Genomic DNA, 12,295 nt, shown 5'->3' with positions numbered 1-12,295 from the left:
CACACACACACACACACACACACACACACACACACACACACACACACCTCCTATCTTCTACCAGACAGGAATTCAGTAAAAGACAGGAATTAGCCTGCAGCTTTTCAATTATGAGATTTTTAAAATGTAACAAATCTGAACACTTACTGGTATAGAACTGCCCTCCACACCACAAAAAATTATGCTAACAACCTTGGTCCAGGTCTCTGTTTCAGGGAGGCAAAAATTTGCTAGCAAAGTGATAGCAGGACTTAAAATCCTAAATCCCACTATTCTGATTGATCATTTTGCCCTCCTAGAAATTTATACCAAATTTCAAGTCTCAAATTTGTTCAGCTCTCCCTTATCAAATCAATTAGTTATTTTGATGTTTCCAAAATAAAAATGTGTAAGCAGACAACACAAATTTATATATAACTGGATTATTTATATATGCATTAAGTAAGTATAATTTACATGCTAAATATATTCTTTCAGGATTCCAAACAAGTGTTTTCTTTAGGTTTGGATTTTTTAAAAAAACATTTCGTTTCTAAAAGCCTTTCTTGGCTTAGTAAATCTTACCCATAAATGACCTTTCTCTATTAAGGGGACAAACACGGGACTGAACTAGGAGAAGAAAAATGTGTTAAATCCCTTAAGGCTGATTTTCCAAATTCTTCCTCTAAATATTTTGCTCTTCTTAAAACGCTTCTGACAAGCTCACACAGATCCAAGGGCCGCTGCCCAGCTTGGAATTTTATTTCTATGATGGGTAAGAGAAGTGAAGCAAGAAACATCAACAATACCGCCTGATAAAATCTTCAAGGAAACTAGTTTAAATTGTTTTTTCACTTCACCAGCTCAAACGCACATCAAAAATTCTTTTAGCAGAACCTAGCAACAAATGTCAATTTAAATCTTAATCTGGAAATGTGGCAGGGAAATTAGGAGTCGTTTCCCCTATGAAAACACACAAGTCTCAGGAACATGTATACCACCATTAAAACTCTACTACAGGGCTTCCCTGGTGGCACAGTGGTTGAGAGTCTGCCTGCCAATGCAAGGAACACGGGTTCGTGCCCTGGTCTGGGAAGATCCCACATGCCGAGGAACGGCTGGGCCCGTGAGCCATGGCCGCTGAGCCTGCGCATCCGGAGCCTGTGCTCCGCAACGGGAGAGGCCACAACAGTGAGAGGCCCGCGTACCGAAAATGTAACTCCCAGCACATTGTTAAGCAGCTGCAAATCTAGATCATTCGACTAATAGAAAATGTCTCCTCTATTCCCTAAATGGCAAAACGCGTCCTCACTGTCAAACTAATCAGCTCAATTAGACATAATTTCTGACATGGGAAGTCTGACTTCAGTTTTCTATTTAAAAACCGAGTCCAGATTTTAAATATTCCATAATAAAGAAACTACAATTTAAAAAATTAAAATAAAATAAAAACCATGTTCAGGGAATTCCCTGGCGGTCCAGTGGTTAGGAGGTTAGGGCTCGGCGCTTTCACTGCCAAGGCCCAGGTTCAATCCCTAGTCAGGGAACTACAATCCTGCAAGCAGCAAGGTACAGCCAAATAAATTAATTAATTAAAATTTTAAAAATTAAAACCACATTCATATGTACTCCAGGGCAAAAGCTCACTTTAGAATTCTCATTCTAAGGTAGGTGGGTGGATAGATGGTTGGATGGATGGTCGGACAGAAGGGGGACACAAAGCCTTGCCTCAGATGTAGTAAGGCACTGACTTTTTTTTTTTTTTTTTTTTTTTTGCGGTACACGGGCCTCTCATTGCTGTGGCCTCTCCCGTTGCGGAGCACAGGCTCCAGACGCGCAGGCTCAGCGGCCATGGCTCACGGGCCCAGCCGCTCCGCGGCATGTGGGATCTTCCCGGACCGGGGCACAAACCCGCGTCCCCTGCATCGGCAGGTGGACTCTCAACCACTGCGCCAGCAGGGAAGCCCCGGCACTGACTATTTTAATAATTCTTAAGGAAGTGTTCTTTTCTTCACATTTTGAACCTGCCCCCTTGTTTGGTGCCTCAAAGTAATGCAGCACAGTAAGATTTGGGGAGGGTGAGAGGTGTGTCTTTCTCTTGTAAACTGCAGGAGGGGAATCCTGAAAGGAAAGATGAGAAAGCAGAAGGCCGGTACCTAAGATGCCTCCTCAAGTTGCTTAAACAACCTGGAAAAGCTGGCCACAAGGGGACACACATATTCCAGTGTGCAAACCACTCTAGGGGCTCATAGTTGTCCCAACCCAAGAAAACACTCCAGAGATGGTGAGCTGTAATTTAATTAGAAAGGCTAAACTCCAGAGGTGGCCACTAAAAAGGCATCAATTATCTGTGCCGCCATTAACACCAGAGCCTTTGCTAATTAATTTAATAAATGTGAGAAATGTGCTTTTACTGAGGCTTGAGAACTGGCATAATTAGAAGATTAGAAACAATCTCCCACTGGTGAATTTAGTGTTATTCAATGCATATGAATTGACCAAAATATTTTATAGACATGTCCCAGCATCGATTAAACAATAAAATCTAGCAAGTCTAGGAGGCTAGATCCCTTAAGGCCCTGTGTTCAACCATTAGCTGGGAGGATTCTAGTTACCCGATGCTGTCTATAAGTCTAACTAAATCTTTTCTCTAAAACAACATTGTCCAATAGAAATATACATAATTTTAAATTTCGTCATAGCCACTTTAAAATAAGACGTAAAAATAATTTTAGTAATATTTAACCCAATACATCAAAATATTGCCATTTCAACATATACTCAATTTACTTTAAACTACTGATGTCTTACATTCTTTTTTTCTTACTGTCTTTGAAATTCAGTGTGTATTTCACATTTATAGCACATTTTAGCTTGGACTAGTCACAGCAGCCTTCATACTGCATTGTACAGCTCTAGAATATTGCTGCATTTCCTGCAACTAAAACCTTCATGTCCTTCAAAAGGACAGAGAGCCTTGGCTTTCCAAGCTCATGAAACAGGCTGCATGAAATTTTTTTTCAGCCTGCTTGCTAATAATGATTGTTTAATGAATGCTAATATGCACAGCAGGTTTGGTCTGAAAGTTGCCTTCATTGTAACCCTGATAGTAGGACAATGGATACCCTTCACACCCCACTTTTAAGCACAGGGGGCTAATATTACTGAGCAAAACTATAGCAAAAATTAATGGTTGTGCATAACCAAATTGGTTTTGTCCATTTTATAAGACTTTCGCCTGGAGGGGTGGGATAGGGAGGGTGTGAGGGAGGGAGACGCAAGAGGGAAGAGATATGGGAACATATGTATATGCATAACTGATTCACTTTGTTATAAAGCAGAAACTAACACACCATTGTAAAGCAATTATACTCCAATAAAGATGTTAAAAAAAAATTTAAAAAAAAGAATAGGAAATATTTCTAAGTCTTTCTTATATTCATCATTTAAAGTTTTATATTTCCTACTCTTTTAATGAAAATTAGTTGTTCACCTATTTTGTAGAAAACACTGTGCAAAGAAACAGATGGTGACATTTACTGAGCATCAGACCAACTATATTGGTCCCAAAAGAGATCCAAGTGCTGCCTTCAGAAAGCTATCAAGGGGAGGTGTGTGAAGAGTTTTGGGAGAAGGGTGTGAGACAAGTACATAAATAACAGATGGACAACTATAGCTAATATATTAGGTACAGATACACTTATAAATTCAGAGGAAAAATGTTTCTTCTCGATGGAAGTGAAGAGGGGGTCAGAGAAGAATTCAAGGAATAAATTGCATTTGAATTAGGCCTTGAATTGATATGTTAAAGGCATATAAAAATTGTTAAAAGGGGCATTTATGGAAGAGAACAGCTGAAGCAAAGTCCTAAAGGCATGAAAAGAACAGGACAGGCAGACAAAAATGTGAGTTGTTTCTCTGGCTGGATGGCTTTAGACCAGAGTTGCAATGCCACTGAATTTTGGAAATAGACTGCAGCTAGACTGTGGAGGATTTTGAATATCAAGCTGAGGGTTTAAACAAGCAAGCAATGTTGGCCACTGACTTTTACTGAGCAAAGGAGTGACACAATCAGAAGTGTCCTGTAGTTGAGTTTAACATGAAAACTAGATTTAGTAGGAAAGGAGACTGGGAGAAAGGAAGCTAGTTTGAGGTATATTATAATCTCCCATACTAGATATCTGAAAGCCTGAAGTAGTGGAGTAGCAATGAGATTAGAAAAAAAGGGATGGATGCAAGAAGTACAGAGTTTTAGAGGTAAGGTTGCCAGGACTTGACTACCAAATCAGCGCAAGGGTAATGAAGGAGAAAGAGAGTCCAAAAAATTCCCATGCTTTTAGGTTAACTTGAAGGATGACAGTGCTTCTCTACTTAAAAAGAAAAAAACAACAAAAAACAAAAAAAAACATAAGAACAGCACAGGAAGAGAAATGGATTAGAAAGGAAGTTCTCCTTTGCACCTAATGAATTAGAGATTAGCAGGATATTTGGGTGAAGATACCAAGCAGAACCAGAGCAAATGAGAGAAGGTCTTCACGTGGAGGAGACCACCGCAGAAGCTCAAGTTTTCAGAAGAAAGACATAGTCCACAGAGTTAAAGCAAGATACCGGAGGATCTGGGGGAAAATGAGGCCTGAAAAAAGAAAAGTAAACTTAACCCCTAAGACCCAGATGGCATGCGATGTTGTGAGGGAACAGGGAAGCTGGCTTTGGGCTGGCAGACGTGTAAATTATTACAAGTTTCCTGGGACAATATAACTACACTGATATTAACATACTTCTAAGTTTTATAACCATTGACCCAGAAATTCTGGAAATTTATCTTAAGGAAATCATTAGATACACAAATATTTAGATATCTTTAAAAGGATGTTCTTCAAAGCACACTTGATAATTGAAAACAATTGTTAATCTAAATGTCCATCCTTGGGGATTATTTAGAAGCATATTTTCATACATAAATACAACCGTCAAAAATGATACTAGAGAAGAAAATAAAGATATGGAAGGATTTTTCATAATATATTAAGGAATAAAAATGCAGGTCATCAAAGCACACGGTGCTTCATTTATACAATGTATACATATATGACCAGAAAGGTAAGAGCCAAAATATTAGCACTGTTTATTTCTCAGAAGGTCCTGAGAGATTCTTATATTCTATTTTTATTAGCTATATTTGCTAATTTCTGAAATGAGTGTATAACACTCTGTACCATTCTTTTCTTTAAAGCACCCATCCTGCAAAAGTAGTTTTCTCCACTTTAATGTGGACAAGTAGGAAGGTTAGAGAATTTGGCAGCTATAAAAATAAACTGAGCTGAGAGGAGGTCTGTCTGCCTGTCTTGTCTGCCTCGGAGCGGGATGGTGAGAATAGGAGACTTCCATGTATCTGTAATTACATGCAGACAGGAAGGATCTAGGAGGGAGGGAGAGATGTTAGATGCCAACACTGAGTACCCAAGAAGGGCTCCCTTATGGAGCCAAACCCCAGAGGATGAGTGAGAGAAATGTATCAGGATCCATACTCCTAAATTAGATGCAGTTAAGGGCACGTATTTCTAAAAATGAAACTCTCCAGGTTAAGCTGCTTTTACTTATATCTGTCTTTCCAGTGAATTTTCCACTTCAGCCTGAAGAGATAATTGGCTATATGTAAAATAACTGTGCCAAGTCGGCCGATCTCTCCCCGTCTTCTAGTCCATTCACTATGGAAACACTGGTGAAGAGGGAGTTGCATCACTTAAAATACACCTTTTGCAATAAAGTATTCCTAGGCAAAATGATCAGCGCACTGATCAGTCATTAAGACGAGAAGACAGAAGAGAAGATTAATGCAAAACATAAAGTTATTGACAGATTACACAAGCTACCTAGACTTTCTCAAAACCTCGTATTTTACTGACTTTCAGAAAAAGAACACATATCTGGGAGAAAAATGAGGAGTATTTGTCCTTTGTTCATATACTTTAATACCATGCCGTATAAATGCAATTTTTAAATAAGAAAAATAGAGTATTTCAGAAGTAGTTTTTTAAACTTTTTTCTCTATTTTAGAATGTTTTAACATTGAGCCACAACAAGTTAAAACCAAGACGTAAGATAATTTTTTAAAAATGAAGTCACTTTAATAAATTTTCAAAATTGCAAGTCCATTAAAATGCAATCCTTTGCCCAAGATATTTATAATAAGCAGGAAGAACATGACAGAAAGGAACACTGTTTCCCCTTAAAAACTCAGGGGTAGGACTTCCCTGGTGGCGCAGTGGTTAGGAATCTGCCTGCCAATGCAGGGGACACGGGTTCAATCCCTGGTCTGGGAAGATCCCACATGCCGCGGAGCAACTGAGCCCGTGCACCACAACTACTGAGCCTGTGCTCTAGAGTCCGTGAGCCACAACTACTGAGCCCTCATGCCACAACTACTGAAGCCCGGGCACCTAGAGCCCATGCTCTGCAACAAGAGAAGCCACCGCAGTAAGAAGCTCACACACTGCAACAAAGACTAGCCCCCACTTGCCGCAACTAGAGAAAGCCCATGCGCAGCAATGAAGATCTAATGCAGCCAAAAATAAATAAATAAAAAGTAAATTTATAAAACAAAAAACTCAGGGGTAAAGATTTTTCCCACGAAACTCACAGTTAAGAAATCAGCCCATGAGGACTTCCCTGGTGGTACAGTGGTTAAGAATTCGCCTGCCAATTCAGGGGACATGGGTTCAAGCCCTAGTCCAGGAAGATTCCACATGCCGCGGAGCAACTAAGCCCGTACACCACAACTATTGGGCCTGCACTCTAGAGCCCGCGAGCCACAACTACTGAGCCCGCGTGCCACAACTACTGAAACCCGCGTACCTAGAGCCTGTGGTCCGCAACAAGAGAGGCCACTGCGACGAGAAGCCCGGGCACTGCAACGAAGAGTAGCTCCCACTTCCTGCAACCGGAGAAAGCCTGCGCGTAGCAACAAAGACTCAACACAGCCAAAAATAAATTAATTAATTAAAAAAAGAAAAGAAGAAATCAGCCCATGAAGCACAGCACTGTTTATTTCAAAGTGTACAAACTGAAAGTTAATGAGTAAAATAATTTAAATATAGCCTTATATTAAAAAATGCATACTCCCTCATTTTCAACTTACATAACTATATAAAAAGTTCACAAGAGTTATTAATAATTTTTATTGAAAAGCTTATTCAGGTAGGGTTGGATAAGGGAGATAAAAGAAAAAATCCACAGCATGAGCAAAAATGCAAGAAACCACTCCCCCAAGCACACTAATGTTATCCTCTATGATCATTTATCCTCTAGGTCACTTTTTTTTTTTTTTTTAATTTTTGGCCACACTGTGCAGGATGTGGGATCTTAGTTCCCCGACCAGGGATCAAACTCGCGCCCCCTGCATTGGAAGCACGGAGACTTAACCACTGGACCGCCTGGAAAGTCCCTATGTCACTGTTGAAAATTAGGATCCTGCCTCAAATCAGCACTATTTTTATTTAATAGTCTCTACTGTGGGTCTGATATTTACTTGTCTTTTTTTTGAAAATTTGTAAATTCAATCTATACCATCTCTGGGAATAGCAAAACTTGGTAATTCTTTTCTATATATAATAGATCTTCCTTTCCTTCGTCTTAAATGTACCTCATTAAAGCATCAAAAAGTCTCGATTAATTAAACTTAGTTGAAGATTAATTAATTTAGTTGAAGATTAGAAGAACAATTCTTGTTTGCTCTTCTGAAACAAATGATTTTATAGCCAGTGATTATATCTTCTCTCCACTTTCATGATTTTAGACTGAAGAGTCTTAATCATTTTAGTCAGTTTTATAAAAACACCAAAAGCATTTGCTCCAAGACTTAGGTTTCCTTACTAGACTTCTCTCATTGTAAAATCATTTCTTAAGTAGGAGACCAGAATCTTAGAGAGTAATCCATGGGCACAGTCAACACAGTTTTGCATAAAAAGGATATGTTCTCTGTTTTGTTTCATATTTCCTTTCTAATGACACCCTAAAAACTAGAGTTCTTTTACATTGCAGCAACCCAATGGCCAGTGTCTTCTGAGAAACTACAGTTGCCCCTTCTCTTCCATCATCCTAGACATAAAATATAATTCATGATGACAAAGTTTTCTTGAAGTGAGCAAGAGAGTGAATCAAACAAAAAGATTTGGACAGGGCTTCCCTGGTGGCGCAGTGGTTGAGAGTCCGCCTGCTGATGCAGGGGACATGGGTTCGTGCCCCGGTCAGGGAAGATCCCACAGGCCGCGGAGCAGCTAGGCCCATGAGCCATGGCCGCTGAGCCTGCGCGTCCGGAGCCTGTGCTCCGCAACGGGAGAGGCCACAAGAGTGAGAGGCCCGCGTACCGCAAAAAAAAAAAAAAAAAAAGATTTGCACAGATAATCTTTCTTCAAAGCATTAGCACTTCCCTCAGGACAAGGGTAAACTAGCAAACCTGACTGAACCTGAGTTAAAAGCACACGCAATAATATGCCCCAAAGAATTGAAAGCAGGATCTTGAAGAAACATCTGCACACCCATATTCATGGCAGTATTATTCACAATAGCTAAAAAGTGGAAGCAACCCCAGTGTCCACCTATGGATGAATGGACAAACAAAATATGGCATATACTGACAATGGAATAATATTAGCCTTTTAAAACGGAAGAAAATTCTGATACATTGTACAACATGGATAAACCTTGAGGACATTTTGCCAAATGAAATAAGCCAATCACAAAAAGAGAAATACTGCATGATTCCATTTATATGAGGTGCCTACAGTAGTCAGATTTATAAAGACAGAAAGTAGAATGGTGGTTTCCAGAAACTGGGGGGAGACTGGAATTAGGAGTCATTGTTTAATAGGTACAGACTTTCCATTCTGCAAGATAAAATGAGTTATGGAGGTGGATGGTGGTCATAGCTACACAACAATGTAAATGTACTTAATACCACTGTTTACTTAGAAATGGTTACGATGGTAAATTTTATGTTATATGTATTGCACCACAAAAAAAAAAAAAAGTAGGGATAAAAAGCACATGCAATAAATATTTTTCGTTTCCACCCGATTTTCAAAGAAGAAATATTTAGTATGTCTCAACTCATACATTCCCCAATAAGACGAATGAGGAAATTTCACTTGGTTCCAATTTCATCTTTTTTTTTAAACAACTTTATTGGAGTATAAATGCTCTACAATGGTGTGTTAGTTTCTGCTTTAAAACAAAGTGAATCAGCCATACATATAAAAACTATGGAACGCTTCATGAATTTGCATGTCATCCTTGCACAGGGGCTGTGCTAGTCTTCTCTGTATCATTCCAATTTTAGTATATGTGCTGACAAAGCGAGCACCCAATTTCATCTTTTAAAAGTCTTTTTTTTTGCGGTACACGGGCCTCTCACTGTTGTGGCCTCTCCCATTGCAGAGCACAGGCTCCGGACACGCAGGTTCAGCGGCCATGGCTCACAGGCCCAGCCGCTCCGCGGCATGTGGGATCCTCCCGGACCGGGGCACGAACCCGTGTCCCCTGCATCGGCAGGCGGACTCTCAACCACTGCGCCACCAGGGAAGCCCTAAAACTCATATTTTTAACATATTCCTTTGGAATATAAAGTCAGATATTCTGAATTCTAGAATCAGAATTTTCACTATGACCATGCCTCTAGTTATCTCACTCCAGAGGAAAGCATTTGTTCAAACTCACTGTGGTAGATACTGCTGTTTACCTACTCAATCATCCTTTTCCCCTTTCTTGCTTACAAATCTAATCTCATTTTTTTTTCCCCCTTGAAGCAAGATAGCCAGTTATAATACTCACCTCCTCTTGAAACTAAGGATAACCATATGGCCCAGTTGGGGCCGATGGTGAGCCAAAGCCATGTGCATAACTCATTCTGGGATCAGATCCTCCAGCCTCAGTCAAGCCTGCAGCCCTGGTCAACAACTTGACTGCAGCCTCATGAGAGTCCCTTGGCAAGAATCACCTGGCAAAGCCACTCCCAAACTCCTGACCCAGAAAACCTCATGAGGCAGTAAATATTTGTTGTTTTAAGCTGCTAAAGCTTGGGGTAATTTGTTATACAGCAATGGATAACTAATACAGATCTGATGCTAAGTTTCAGAGCAATTTGTTATGCAGCAAGAGATAAATAACACAGCACGTATCCAACCGTCAATCTGACACCTGCACTGAGATATCTCACAGACTCAGTTCAAACTTAACACATCCGAAACTGAACTGTTGGTCTTCTCTCAAATCAATTCTGTCTCCAGTCTTTCTTAACTCAGTACACAACACCGTAAACTACCCTCTTGTTCATGCCAGGACCCTGAAACCAGTCCTTGGCATTCCACAATCTATCTACTACCACAATCTATCACCAATTTCTGTTGGTCCCAAATTCCTAAATATACTTTAACTCCGCCCACAACTCTTCATCTCCCAGTCATCCCCCAGTCTGAGCTACTGTTATCTCCTGCTTGGAATCCACTAACGTAATGCCAATAACCTGACACCATCTCCTAATGTCTGCTCTTGTTCCTTTTCAATCCACTTTCTAAATGCTGGCCAGCTTGACAATGAACTCTGGAACAATTAAATTAACACGGTTTACAAAGCTCTGAATCATCTGACCCCTACCTATGCCAAGTCTAATCTTGCAATACTCTCCCCTCCTCTCAGTAGCTCCAGCCACACTGGCCTTTGTGTTACTCAGATGCACCCAGCCCTTTCCTGCCCCAGGATATTTGCTCATGCTGCTCTGCCTGCTTATAGCCCATTGTCAACCTGCTTAACTCCTATGGCTATTTCAGATCTAATTTTAAACATCTTTTCTTCTGGACCTCCCCAATCTCTCAAAGTACCCTGTTTTCTTTTCCTTTGCACCCTATACCTATCTCAATTTGATTACCCATTGATTTGCTAAGTCCATGAGGGCAAGAAAAGTCTACTTTGATTGCCATAGTATATGCAGCTCCCAATACACGTTGTCGATTTTAAAAATTATTGAATGAATGTATTTAATATGTTCATTAAGTCCAAACAAACTGTATATTGACTATAATTCAATCTAGACTTATAAATTGTCCACTTCAATAAAAGAACATGATTCTATTATATCTATGGCCTTTTCATCCCTCTGCAAAATTCTAAAACCACGATCACTGAGATAACCCAGATTTTCTTTCTCATTTCCTCTTTTCCACGTGTCTAAAGATCATTTTATTATGAGCAGAGAGTGAAAATGTGACTTCTAGAAACATTGAAAAGAAGAGAAGCCAGAATTAAAAGAGTGCCTAAAGGCAGACAAGAAAAGCAATTCTAAAGCTCATTAGAAAATTAAATTGACCCCTGATTCATCTAAATAAGAACATTTTATCCCGGTGTTTAGAGTTTTGATGAACAATCACTTCCCTTTCCAAAGCCCCGCTGATTTGTAAAGGCAGAAGGATCATGGCTGCACAAGGTTGTTTTTTGAGGAAGAAATCAGAGACCTGCTGATGGGAGAACCAAGAAATACTAATAAGGGCAAGCTGGAGCACACGTAAAGCAACCGTACCCACTTACTCTCTTCCAGTAAATATTATACTACGCTGACTTGCAACCGGAGAAGGAGTAGGTCTGGAAGCAGACAGCGTGGGTTCTGAGGCCAAGCCACACTTAGGGAGCAGCCCTACAATCATGTCGGCAGCAGCTAACCAGAAAAGAAACTGTGCAGGGCCCTCACGGTGGAAAGAAATAGAAACCACACACGAGTCGTTCTCCCTACATTCATACACACAGACCGTCAGCCCAGCCCCAAGACTACATTCCAAGATCGCATGGGTTTATGTACAAACACATAATTGTGCCCAACTTTGATAAATGGCACATATTTTAACTTAATAGATTTATGTGAATACATACTAGTAAACTACAATCTCAATTATACATATAAATACATGTTATAATATATTACACACATGTACACAGAAATTACGGTAAGTTTTTTTACTTCACTAAAAGTGCAATTTTAATAAAAGAATTTAACCAAAGACACCTATGGCAGTTGTACACATAATTCTTTAATGTATAATTTACCAGAACTCACCGTTTATTTTTTTTCTAAATAAGAATATAAATAATATAAATATTTTAGGACACAATTACTATAGAAATTTTCAAATCAAAACAGTAACCATATATAATGTATTCATATATACATAATAAATAAGATTTTAGTATTAATACTCATGTTAAACATACAATTTAAAAAAAGGCTGCTACCCCTTGTGTGGCATGAAAAAAAAGTCATGCCATAAAACTG

General features: G+C 39.5%; 1 protein-coding gene and 1 non-coding gene across 9 annotated transcripts in view; both read right to left on the bottom strand.

Moving 5' to 3' along the window:
• Positions 1-12,295, bottom strand: part of UTRN (utrophin) — a 505,655-nt gene that overhangs the window by 409,123 nt on the left and 84,237 nt on the right. The window lies entirely within an intron of this gene.
• Positions 9,234-9,340, bottom strand: LOC114896390. The gene has a single exon (XR_003793771.1). It is a non-coding gene; the product is annotated as a U6 spliceosomal RNA (small nuclear RNA).

The sequence above is a fragment of the Monodon monoceros genome, unplaced genomic scaffold (genome assembly GCF_005190385.1).
Source record: "Monodon monoceros isolate NGI ecotype Baffin Bay Population unplaced genomic scaffold, NGI_Narwhal_1 Super_Scaffold_15, whole genome shotgun sequence".
Taxonomy (NCBI): Eukaryota; Metazoa; Chordata; class Mammalia; order Artiodactyla; family Monodontidae; genus Monodon; species Monodon monoceros.
This window is presented reverse-complemented; position numbering and strand designations above follow the sequence as displayed.